Raw genomic sequence first — 13,769 nt, 5'->3', positions numbered from 1 at the left:
GGTTGAGTAATGTGACGAGGAAGTGATTATGATCCTTGAAGTATGAAGATACAATTTCTAGCTACCCTAATTATATGACACTAACCCTTGATGAATATTTGATGGCATGTTCATAATCACAATGAAGTGACTAACGATGACTAGTCATGACTATGATTTATATATGTGTGAGAACCTGATATAGTTTGACTCCATAATATGATAATTTAATTGATGCATGAAAGTATGATGATAGTCAAGTTGATGTCTTAATTGATGATGATTGAAGAGGCTTCTCATTCAGAGGGAGAGAATCTCCATAAGGTAACAACACGTATTATTATTTGCGATGGCTGATTGCAGAATAAAGAAAGGCTTCTGGACATGAATAGATGATCATCTAATGTTGTTGAAGGAAGATACCATAATGATTTCATGATAATTTACAGGATGCTAAGAGATATGTTCCTTCCAAAAGAACGTTGACAGAAAGTAAGAAGGCATGCCAGTATCAAGGATACATTTTAGCCATGAGTACAATCATTCAAGCTGAAGAAGATATGAAAGAACAAGTTTGGAAGGATGCCATGGCCAAAGAACATGAATCAATAATGAAGAATAAGGTATGGGATGTCATTGCAAGACGTAAAGGAAAGTCCTTCATGACCTCTAAATGGTTGTACAAGATCAAACACAGACTCGATGGAAGAATTGAAAAGTACAAAACAAGGTTCATGGCTAGAGGATTCTCCTAGAAAGAGGGAGAATATTACGATGACATATTTGCACCAGTTGCTCGATACACCACCATTAGATAAATTATTTCCCTTTCTTCTAGTCAAGGATGGACCCTTCACCATATGGATGTAAATACGACATTTCTTCATGACATGCTACAATAATAAGTGTATTTTGAGAAACCTCATGGATTTGAAGTACAAGACAAGAATACTCATGTTTGCAGATTGAAGAAGGCATTATACAGTTTGAAACAAGCCCCCAGAGCTTGCTATGCACACATTGATGGTTACATGGTGAATCTTGTAGTCACAAGAAGCAGTGCTGACTCCAACCTCTACTTCAAGGTGGTTGAAGGAATGTGTTTTATTTTAGTTTAATATGTTGATGATCTAATTTTGAGAGGTATTGAGCCTTTGATGATCGAGTGTGAGAGAGATCTAGCCTCAGAGTTTGATATGAAGGATACTGACATGATGTATTAATTTATGGGATTATAAGTTTGGCAGAGAATCAAAGAAATCTTCATTTCTCAAAGAAAATATATAGTAAATTTATTGGTGAGATTTGGAATGACTAAATTCAAGTCCTTAGCCACCTCGATGAAAAATAATTTCAAGAAGTTATATCGAGATGATGTTGGACCCGACTTGGCTAACCATTCTAAGTATCATCTTGATTGGAGCATTGATGCTCCTTGTGAACACTCATTTAGATATATGCTTTCTAATGAAAATTTTGATTCAATACATGACTGAGCCCCTTCATGCACATTGGGTTGCTGCCAAACACATTCTGAGTTATTTGCATGGTACAATCAATCTCGGTTTGAGATAGACTTCCAAATATGTGAGACTACATGGATACACTGATGTTGATTGGGATGGAAATACTATTGATGGGAAAACACATTTGGGTGCTACTTTAGCTTTGGATATGAGATTGTATCTTGGATGAGCAAGAAATAGAAGTCCGTAGGTTTAAGCACAAACGAAGTAGAGTACATTCTTGCTAACATAGCTAGGTATGAGGAAGTTTTCTTAAGGAATATATTTGGAGAGCTATTTGAGTAGGTTATTGATATAAAGATGATATATTGTGAAACAAGAGTGGGATCCCATTGGAAAATAATCTTGTATCTAGCTGGAACAAAGATATCTTCATGTATTAAGACAATGTTGTTATATGAGACAATGTTAGGCTTGTGGTTGATGATTCCGTAAGAGGGAGAAAGGATGAATGTTGTATCCTTTTATGACATGTATTTGTTCCAACATAATATTCATTTCATGTCTTGTATGAACAAGAAAATATGGGATTGATGCTCGAACTTACTGCATAAAGCAATGTGAATAAACCCTTCAGTGAATTGTTTGAGTCAATACTGAATATGAGCACTTTGATATGTTTCTGATCTTTAGAGAGAAACATGGATTGATGGATGTGACCTGAATAGGCAAGGGTTTGGGCTAATCAAGGACATTGAGCTATGCTCTTCACCCCTGTTTGTGCTTCCAAGGTGAGGAATTGAGCCTTAGAGCTCTTAGGGTTGAGAGACCTCTTGATTTGACAAAGTATAACATAGTTGGCATCCGTCTTTCCCACACATTTGGCTAATGGGTGTTGGCTTCTTGCATTAGGTGAAATCCTTACCATTTATAGGATGGGCATGATCCTTACCATTTATAGGATGTGTGTTGGCTTCTTGCATTAGGCGCAATCCTTACTCTTGAGGGTCAAGTTGGGAAGATCAACAAATAATAGGATGGACACGATCTTTGCCATTTTTGGTAAGTGTTATCCCTCCTATTATCACCATATTATGGGATGTGAACAACCATTGCCTCATAAGGTAAGTGGCATCCCTCCTATTATCTGTTGATTCTCGAATTATAGGATCGACCCATTGATGGCAAATGACTCTCGGGTTGTAGCTTTGGCTCCCCAGTCGAAGATGATTACCAGAATGTAGCATTGACTCCATGGTGATAGATGATTCTTGAGTTGTAGCATTGGATCCTCACTAGAAGATGATTCATGGGTTGTAGAATTGGCTGCCTACTGGAAAATGATTCCCGAGTTGTAGCATTGGCTCCCTCGTAGATGATTCCCTCATTGTAGCATCAAATTCCCATTGGCAGATGATTTTGAGAATGTAGCATTGGCTCCCTGCTAGCAAATGATTCTTGTGTTATAGCATCGACTCCCTATTAGCAGATGATTCTAAGCTTATAACATCATCTCCTTGTTGGCAGATGGTTCCTAGGTTGTAGCATTCGACCCCCTATTGGCAGATGATTCCAAGGTTATAACATCATCTCCCTGCTGGCAAATGGTTCCTAAGTCGTAGCATTGGCTCCTCTATTCTTTAGATTGGCTCACACAGGTTTGAGGTTGGTTTACATAATTGGTTCACACAAGTGCAAAATTACAGGGTTCTAGCTAAAATGTTGGAAGTAGAGTTTTTGGTCTCTAGTAGTATGTTTGGAGCAAGGAAATTTTGACTGCAGTCGCTCGAATACAAGATTATCGGTGCACCTCCAACATTGGTGCAATTAGGGATGAAGGCATATCTAATCTAAGAAAGAAGTCTTGAGAAGAGTCAAAATTTTCTTGGAACTAATATTATATTTATTTCCTAGGATGTCATATAGAGTGTTAGAGTCGGTCTAGTTATCCCTCCATCAGAGATCAAAGCTCTTTTGCATTTCATGATTAGGTGTCCCATCAGTTTTTGATCAGTTACATTTCGTTAGGCATGCCATAACTCTGATGGAGCGGTCTGTGTCATTCATTCCCCTAATGCTTGGCACTGTTGGTTCAGGCCTGTTTATTAAAATAAGTCTTCAAAGGTCATTTACAATCATGTTTTAAATTTTGAGGTCTTAGGTCTAGGGTTGAGTCAATTTTGTCTTGAAAAGTCTTAGAAGACCAACAGGCTAGAGGGATGTCTTTGATAGATCATCACTTCAATAATTTTCATCATTGTACCGCTGAATTAGGACTTCTCTTCAAAACTCTGTTTTGAAGATAAGTCGCCATCTCATTTTTGTAAAAAATTGTCACAATTTTCAGTTCTTCAATCGTTCAAGTGAAGCCTTGGTATCCTTTGCCAGAGCATATTAGAGCTATCCCTGCAAAAAATTATCAGAGAAAATCATTATTTCAACTAATTTTAAAGTGGAAACCAAAAAGGTCAAAGCCTATTAATTTTGAAAAAGTGTCAACAACCATACATAAGAAAACGGGTTTCGGTAAGAAAAAATTAGCAAGGAGTCTATATGAAGTTATTTCTCTTCATTTGCAACCCATTCTGCATTCCAAGAGCAAAGAGCATTGTTCTCAGGCGATTTTGTGAGTTTGTGAGCAAATCGGGCCGTTTCCAGGGCGCGCTACGCATCAGGTTGGGCGCGCGACGCATCAGTGGCACGCGGCGCATCAGGCGATAACCTTCAGTGCTATTTTATACGCGTGAGGCGCATCAGGAGTGCGCGGTGCGTTGGGTGAGGCGCGCGACGCATTGAAGTTTATGCCCAGACTTTGCCCGAAACACACTCAAACACCTCTTCTCACGCATCAAATCACAGGTAGGCTTTATCCACGGCTCTGTTGTGGCCAACAACACCCCCCCTTGTTCATTTAAGTGTTGTCCAAAATACTAAATGAATGGGGACCCTTAGTTAAATTTTAAAGAAAAAAGCAAGAGTTTCCTTTCTTCAAAATAAGGTTACCATCGTAAGCTTAGAAAGGTCTTTTGAATATTTTTTAACCTAAGTCTATGATAAGGAAAATATCTTTAAAGCCACGTTGCAAAAAAGATAGGAAATGCCTCCATTTCCCTATAATATCGGTATGCGCAAGACTCTAGTGTTAAGCATAATATCGCATCGCGATAAAGTAATACTCATAAGGAAAAAACTTCAAGATTTACCGATCTGCGATAACACCGCTCACAAGATCGCATATTACAGAAATGAGCTGACAAGATTCGACAAACATTAAACTTCTGCGACCTGCGATGTTGCGATCGCTGCGATATTATATTCATATGTTTGCGCGATCTGCTATGGTGCGATTTGCGATGGCGCGATCTGCAATGCTACGTAAGCAAATCATAAATCACTTCATCACGAATTCTTCAGGCACGCTATTCAAAGAAAAGCCACTTACCATAATCTGACTCAAGATCATGCGCTTTTAATGATAGTAAAGGAATTAGTTGTCAACTATTAAATGAAATGAAGACGCGTGCTTTTGTAAAGAATTACTTCACGTAAGGTGGCATATTTGATATATTTGTTGCATTTAAAACTCTCCCATCACCTTTCTTGATCAGTCATTTCCATTTCACTCATAAGCTACAGGAACGAAGAACTAAAGACGATTCAAAGCCAAACACAGGAAGAAATGGGAAAGAAAAATAAAGCTCAAGGCTCTGAGGCAAAGGAAAAGACGAAGGAGATGGCGCCTTTGTATACAGACACAGCCTGTAACAGAGATGCAGGGATATCGACATGGGAAAGCATGTACAGACTGCTTGAAGAAGAGAATCCCAGAATAATGAAGGTTGCTGCTGTCGCGGGCTCACAGCGCTCTTCCGAGGCGTCCTTAGAGGAGCTGGGCCTAAAATTCTACCATATATGGATATGATCAAGTGGATACTTCACAATGCAGAGATGAACAACAGACAATTCAAGATTCAAGGACATGGGCTCATCGGATCATTCGCTGCACAAGATTTAAAGCTTATGTATCATCGTCCTGAACCTCAGGCGACTTACAATGCACAATTCGTTAAGAAACTTGTGGCAAAGAACCCAAACCTAGCAGAGACCACCAAAGATTGGTCCAGAAAAGAGGAGCCACTCAAAAAAGACAAAAACGGTATGTAAAGCACTGGTTCCCTCACCTCTCCGTATTGTTTTGCTGCGGCCATGCTTTGTAGATTATTTGGGATGCCGGATATCAATAAGTTTTCGTCTGAATGGCTACCATTAATAGATGTTGCCACAAATGCCGATATTATGAATTGGGCCAAGATCTTTTCTTATAATCTATACACGACTATTATCAATTCGGTCTAAAAGATCCTTGTCTCAAAGGATCTATCCTCCTTTTTATCTGTCCGCATATGTTATGGATTCTATTTTTTTATGTGTCTAAATTTCCCACTATGGGTGGAAATGGACTACCCAGGACCATTACCTATCCATGTTTATCATAAGATGTTATGGGATCTCAGTTCGTCCCACATTCTACCAGATTTGTCATGGGCTTATCTTACCCTTGTATAGATGATGTATGATGAAGACCCCGAGGTGCTCACCAAGGCACAGATAGATATCATCCCCATCGCAAGATGGTTCGGGGAGAATGGTTCACCTATATTAGAGTGTTTGGAAGCACTGTATGTTATGAAACCAGCTCAAGAAAAGATAGAAAAGATAGATCAACGCCTTAGAATTCAGCCTCTTCGAGGGGGAAACCTCCTTTACATTACATAAATGAACAATTCTTGGATGATTCAAATGACAAAACCTCCTTTCTATATATAGGAGTCTAAGGAGTCACAATATAATCCAGCCGACCTAACAATAATAATATAAAGCCACAAAAATAACAATAGAGGGATTCTATGGGCACATTAATAACAATATGGGGGCAATGGGGGAACAACAATATAAATAAGGGGTATAACTACAATAGTAATGGGGTAATCACTAGTATTATAGGGACCCAACATGCCCCTCTCCTTCAAAAAAGAGTTGTCCTCAACGATTGAGTAGTTCTGGATATTTCTGCATAAAATTCTCATCCTCCCATGTGGAATCTTCAGCGGATAAGTTCTTCCACTTGATAAGGTACTCTGAAATTTATCGATTTCGTAGCTGTCGAGTTCTTGTTTCTAATAACTGCTTCTGGTTCCAATATAATTTTTCCTTCCTCGTCAAGTTCTGGCAATATTGTTTGAACTGGGAGCTTGTCACCTATAACCTTCTTTAAGCATGAAACATGGAAAACTGGGTGCAATCGAGAAGCTGCAGGAAGCTCCAATTTGTATGCCATAGTACCAATCTTTTGCAACACCTTGTACGGACCATAATACTTTGGTGATAATTTTATTATCCTTCTTAGCTTGCTTGAGGGACATTTGCTTATATGGTTGTAGCCGTAGGAATACCCAATCACCTACATCAAAACTTCTTTCACTGCGATGTTGATCTGCCTGTTGTTTCATTCTATTCTGTGCCAACACGAGGTTATCCTTTAAGAGTTGGACTTGTTGTTGATGTTCGATGTGATGTTCCACTGCCTGAACCTTAGAATTTTCTCTTAAATATGATGTGATGGATGGTGGTTGATACCCATAAAGTGCCATAAATGGGGTCATTTTTGTTGCTGTATGGAAGGAAGTGTTATACCACCATTCAGCCAGAGGCAACCATTTGACCCATTGTGTCTGTTTATCAGATACAAAGCAACGAAGATATCTTCCAAACATTTGTTTACTATCTCAGTTTGCCCATCAGATTGAGGATGATAAGATGAGCTATGAGCTAACTGAGTACCAAGACAAGAAAATAATTCTGTCAAAAATTTCCAGTGAAAATGGGATCTCTGTCACTTACAATAATCTTTGGGTTTCCATGTAGCTTTTGAATTGTTTCCATAAATGCAGTAGAAACTGTACTGGCTCTAAATGGATGTGATAATGCACAAAAGTGTGCATACTTGGTAAGTCTGTCAACTACCACCATGATGACACTCTTTCCCTCAGACTTGGGTAAACCTGTGATAAAATCCATTGATACCTCCTCCCAACGTTGGCTTGGAATGGATAAAGGTTGTAATAGACCTAGTGTCTTAATTGTTTCAACTTTATTTTGTTGGCAAACCAAACATTCTGCCACAAACTTTTGAATATCTGATTTAAGGCCATCCCAAAAAAATTCCTTCTTAACCCTGTGGTAAGTTTTTAAAAATCCTGAGTGCCCTCCTAAGGGAGAAGTGTGCAATTCCATAAGAATCTTTTGTTTTAGCTGGGAATTCTTACAGAGGTATAAGCGATCTTTGTACCATAACGAATCATTTTTCCAGCTAAATGTATCAGACGTACTGGAATCTTGTTGTAGCTTTCGAATAAGTGCCCACACTTCTTCGTCATTCTTCCATTCCTCCCTTGCTTCATTTATCCAATCTGGTTGGATAATAGAAATAGCGCACAACAATGCTTCCACATCCTCATCCTTTCTTGAGAGTGCATCTGCCACCACATTTTGCTTCCCTTTTTTGTAGATGATTTCAAAGTCATAACCCAACATCTTTGTGACCCACTTTTGTTGCTCTTCAGAGGATAATCTTTGTTCTAAAAAGTATTTAAGGCTATCATGATCCGTTTTTACCTTGAAGTGTCTTCCCATTAGGTAGGGTCGCCATTTCTTAAGTGCATGGAGTATTGCCAACATTTCCTTCTCATAAATAGCTTTTCTTAGAAACTTTCCCTTGATTGGACGACTTTCAAAAGCAATGGGTCTTTCATCTTGCATTAGAACAACACCAATTCCATTTCCTGAAGCATCACATTCCACAATAAAGGTTTTTGTGAAGTCCGGTGTAGCTAAGACCGGTGCTTGGCACATTGCCTCTTTAAGATGTTCAAAGGCCTTTGTTGCTTCCGGAGTCCATGAAAATGCATCTTTCTTCAATAATGTCGTTAGAGGTGCTGCTATTCTCCCATAATTCTTAACAAACTTGCGATAATACCCTGTCAACCCAAGAAATCCGTGCAAATGCTTTATGGATGTGGGGATTTTCCATTCCTTAATGGCTTTAATTTTGCTAGGGTCTACCTTAACTCCTTCATGAGATACAATATGACCCAAATATTCCACCTCCTGGACTCCAAAAAAACATTTGGATCTTTTGGCATATAATTGTTTCTCCTCCAATAGTTGTAGCACCCTGTCAACATGTTCAACATGATCCTTCCAAGACTTGCTATAGATAAGTATATCATCAAAAAATACTAACACAAATTTTCTAAGGAATGGTTTGAAAATTGAATTCATCAAACCTTGAAATGTTGAAGGTGCATTGGTAAGGCCAAAAGGCATGACCAAAAATTCATAATGACCCTCATGAGTTCTAAATGAAATTTTCGGAATGTCTTCAATCTTCATTCTGATTTGATGATATCCTGAACGAAGATCCAACTTGGTGAAGTAAATTGATCCATGCAATTCATCCAGTAATTCATCAATGACAGGAATGGGGAACTTATCTTTAATAGTGAGCTTGTTGAGCTCCCTATAATCCGGACACATGCGCCATGATCCATCCTTCTTGTGCACCAATACTACTGGAGTAGAGAAAGAACTTTGACTGACTTGATTATATACAGCCTCTAGCATTTCTGCAACCATACGTTCAATTTCACTTTTTTGGACATAGGGATATCTGTACGGCCTGATGTTTGGAGGAACACTTCCTGGAATCAGATGAATAGCATGATCATGATCACGCATAGGTGGGAGACCTTTGGAGTCTCAAATACCTTGGAATGATTGTCCAGGACTTTTTGGAGATCTGGAGAAATAGATGATTCTAATGTGGAAACATCTAGCGAACATAATTGTGCAATTACACCCCTTTGCTCCTTTTTTAGAAGCTTTGTCATACCATTAGAGCTGATTATCTTTCCTGGTTTCCCTGCAATACCCTTAATTCAACTTCCTTTCCTTCCATAGAAAATTTGATGAAAAGTTCTTGAAAATTAAAAGCTATTGTACCCAAGGATTGTAGCCATTGGACTCCTAGTACAACATCAACACCTCCCATTGGAATGGAAAGCATTGGGCTAGTCAATACATATTCTCCCATGGATAGCTTGATATTATGGCACTTTCCAGAGCAATTTATTGTTCCTCCATTTGCAATCATCACTTGACACTCTGGTGCTGGATATAGGAAGCAATTCAATTCTTTTGCTACCCTACAATGAATAAAATTGTGGGTGCTTCCTGAATCAATCAACACTATTACCTTTTTCTTCTTGATTTGTCCTTCTATCTTGATGGTTTGAGGAGTGGTAATTCCCGCCAATGCATTACAAGATATGGTCGGATTTATTTGTTCTTCATCTAGGCTTTGTTCCTGGAGCATATCCTTTCTTTTGACCTTTCTTGCTCCTTTTCTTCTTCCTCTTCACAATCTATGTAGAATAATTTCTTCTCAGCACACTTATGACCTTTAGTGTATTTGCTATCACAACTGTAACAAAGCCCTTTTGCTCTTTTTTCTTCCAATTGTTGTGGTGTCAACCTTATAGGTTGTGGAAGACTAGGGGCAACAACACTTCCGTCTTTATAGTTGTGAGTGGTATGCTTCCTGGTTGCCATAATTTTGCTTTCCATTTTTCTTGCTAACCTGAATGCCTTCTCTAATGAATCAGGTTCCCAAAGGCGAACATCATGTTGGATATTATCCTTTAAAGACCCTATGAACACATCAATCCTATGCTCCTCTGGAATATCTTTTACCCTTATGTTCAATTTTTGGAACTCCTCAATGTGCTCCATTATTGAACCCTTTTGTTTGAGACTTATCAATTGGCTAAAAAAAGTGTTGCTTTTTGTATCCTCATAATGTGCTATCAATTCTTCCGTAAAAATTGCCCAAGTGATAAATTGTTTACGAGAGAAAAGCCATTGATACCATACAAACTGATTTGGTTCCAAATATAAGTTGCCATACGTACCTTTTGTGTGTTTTGCACATTATTGAGATCGAAGAACTGCTCCATCTGTAATATCCATGTGGCGGGATCCTTGCCATCAAACTTCCTCATATCGATTTTTGGAATATGGTGGGTCTTCGATCCAACATTAGAGTCTATGGAATCATGATTAACATTTCTTTTGTTCACATCATGAGTTTCCTTTACAACCTTTTCACCATTAGTAAGTATTTCTTGTAGAAAATTTGTCAAATCTGTCTTCAAATCTACCATGTCTGTCTTCAAATTTGTCTCAAATCTGCCTTCGATCATCCCATCTTAGCTTCCATGCCCTTTATCTTAGATTCCACGCCATTTATCTTAGCATCTGTTAGCTTTTGTGAGCGTGACATTTGTTGCACTTGTTCTTGTAATTTTGATATATCATGTAGCATTTCTTCCTCTTCTTCATGAGTCATGCTAGAGCTTTCAGGTTCCTTACTAGGTGTTTGCATTTTCTTTCCTCAGGGCATCAGTTACCGATAATAATGCTTTACTATGCCCTTTGAATTCCTTCAAACCAAGCTTATGCAAAAATTAAAAAAAAATTAAAAAAACTACAAACCTTTTTTTTTATTTGTAGAAGCCTAATATTGAATCTGATGTATCTCCGTAATTTTGAATGATCCAGTTGTACAATTGTGACCTATAGTATCCTTCTGTGTCCTCTTTCCAATGCCACTAGTCTGATCCCAATTGGATTCTCCAAGAAAGAGTTATGCACAATCTCCCGCAGTGACCTGATTATAGACTAGTTCAGTAGAGCGAACTTGTATGAAGTGCCACGTGTCACTGTTTCAACCTTTGACTCTGAAAAATATATAAAGAAAACTACAGTCCGTCCTCTTTCTGTACCTTCTTACGAAATTTCAATCCGATGCTCAGAAAGAAAGTTATGACGATTTTCCTCAGGTCACCTGTTTTGAGTGTAATTCAGGAGTCTGCAAAAAGACCAACTTCCTCAGATCATATCTCTGAAAATATCGCGCGAAACGCTCTGAAATTCGGACCCAAGGTTCAGCGCGATTTCTTCTCAAATGGGTTTTTCTGCGACTTTTGAAATGTCACAAAAAAAAAGTTATAGTGAAAATGCCACGATGACCTCTTTGGAGCAGCGAAACCCTAGAATCCAAAGCTCTAATACCAAATGTTATGAAACCAGCTCAAGAAAAGATAGAAAAGATAGATCAACGCCTTAGAATTCAGCCTCTTCAAGGGGGTAAACCTCCTTTACATTACATAAATGAACAATTCTTGGATGATTCAAATGACAAAACCTCCTTTCTATATATAGGAGTCTAAGGAGTCACAATATAATCCAACCGACCTAACAATAATAATATAAAGCCACAAAAATAACAATAGAGGGATTCTATGGGCACATTAATAACAATATGGGGGAACGGGGGCACAACAATATAAATAAGGGGTATAACTACAATAGTAATGGGGTAATCACTAGTATTATAGGGACCCAACACTGTACCTCCTCATGTCCTTCTTATTATATCCCCGATAAAATTTTGGCTGGGGAAATTGCATATCAAACCTATCAGAAGGCGGCCTGACCAAAGACCTAAAAGACAAAAAGAAGGCCATATGGCCTCAGTTTCCTGTAGCTTGTGGGGCCTTTTCATTGTTCGATGTAAGACACGCTTTCACCAAAAGTGGAGAATGTGACGTGTCTACAATTATTTAAATTCCCAGCAAGGATATTTGACCCAAATGAAGTTGCCCAAGATTTCACAACGAACGTCAAAATAAAAGTATTCGTTGGAAAGAAAGATTTGTTCGATGATTTATTTCAGAGTAAAAGTTCACTCCAGGAAATTTTGCGGGAAGCTCAGTCAAAGTTGTCTCCAGATGACCTCCAAAGATTCATGTTATACAGGGAAAGAGACTATGTAAATGAGAATTTACACAGGGCCAATTTAATCGAAGAGACCACCCCGGGTACCTACCAAATAAACTACGATTGAAAGAAGAATGGAAGCAAAGGCACAGGAAAAGGGAAAAGCGATCCAAGCATTAAACAGGTTAAATTGGGAGTGTTAATGGGCATACTTGGTCAAGCCGCATAGTCAATGGATGACTGTGAAATGCATCATAAACGCGGCCGAAAAAGTAGTGTCAGCTCTCATAGATTCTGTTTTCGCAGCCCAGCTCAGCACAGAAGTCATCCAGCCGACTCTCCTCAAGCCCATGATGAACACTTGCAGCTTTAAAGAGCAAATTCAGAAGTAGCCTTATTTTAGAATGTTGTTTTTTCTTTAAAATTAGATTAGAAAAAGGATGGTCATTTGAAAACCGCATCCTAAATTTTGTAAATACACTATTATTAGAATTAGGAAGGAGTATTTTAACCCTTCTCATGCATTTAGAGAAGGGTCCAGAAATTTTTCAAAAACTTGTCCTCGGAACATGCACTTCTGCACCCTCAGAGGAGGTTTTGATGAATGGATGGATCGAGATTTGTTAATGTTTGCGTTTGATGTTTGCTATTGATGTTGCACTTTTGTACTCTTAGCAGATGTTAGAACAAGTAGAGATAAATCGTTTTGCTTGAAGCTTATGAGTAGGATTAGTCATAAATGGTACTTTTATCTCTTGGCCATTTCTGCTTATATTCTAAAGTGATATACAGTTTTCAGTTGTTTATATGTTACTGCATGAATGTATGAGTTACCATTTGGCACTTCTGTATGGTGGAGTCATTTATTTATGTCTGATATATGAATAACTTATTATGAAAAGTAGTTTATCTTAATTGATTTTTATTCTTATGATCGCTGAATGATCTTTATTACCAGTTATTATTTGAAATCTCTTTAGATCGCATAATAGAAGAAATACACCCAGGTTAGCATAGCTTAGATGTGTTGTTTCTCATTAGATTACAATAAATAGAGTTAGTTTAAAAGTTTGAATTAAATTAGCTTTAAGTGTTCTTAGATCAACAACATCCAACTCTGCACACACACAAGTACACCCTTAAATTGGGAAACTGGTCCCATTATCCCCAGTCGGACCCGCTATACGAAACGGATAAGGAGCTACCAACCAAGGTCCGGACCGGGTGGGTATCCCCTTGTTGTCGACCGATTTTCGGGGCTTCAACAGGCTCATTATTGGTTTTGAAAGGTTTATGTAAAGAAATTATGCTATATTTGCCATGAAAACCAAGTGTAAAAAACCCTCCTTTTCCATTAGTTTGGTGTAAGGATTTAAATGCCAAGATTGCTGTGGAGTTTTCAAAAATAAATGTTGCCAAGGTTTT

Source organism: Pinus tabuliformis, chromosome 5_1 (genome assembly GCF_031772625.1).
Source record: "Pinus tabuliformis cultivar Carrire ecotype Pingquan chromosome 5_1, CPIR1, whole genome shotgun sequence".
Classification (NCBI taxonomy): domain Eukaryota; kingdom Viridiplantae; phylum Streptophyta; class Pinopsida; order Pinales; family Pinaceae; genus Pinus; species Pinus tabuliformis.
Note: the sequence above shows the minus strand (reverse complement) of the source record.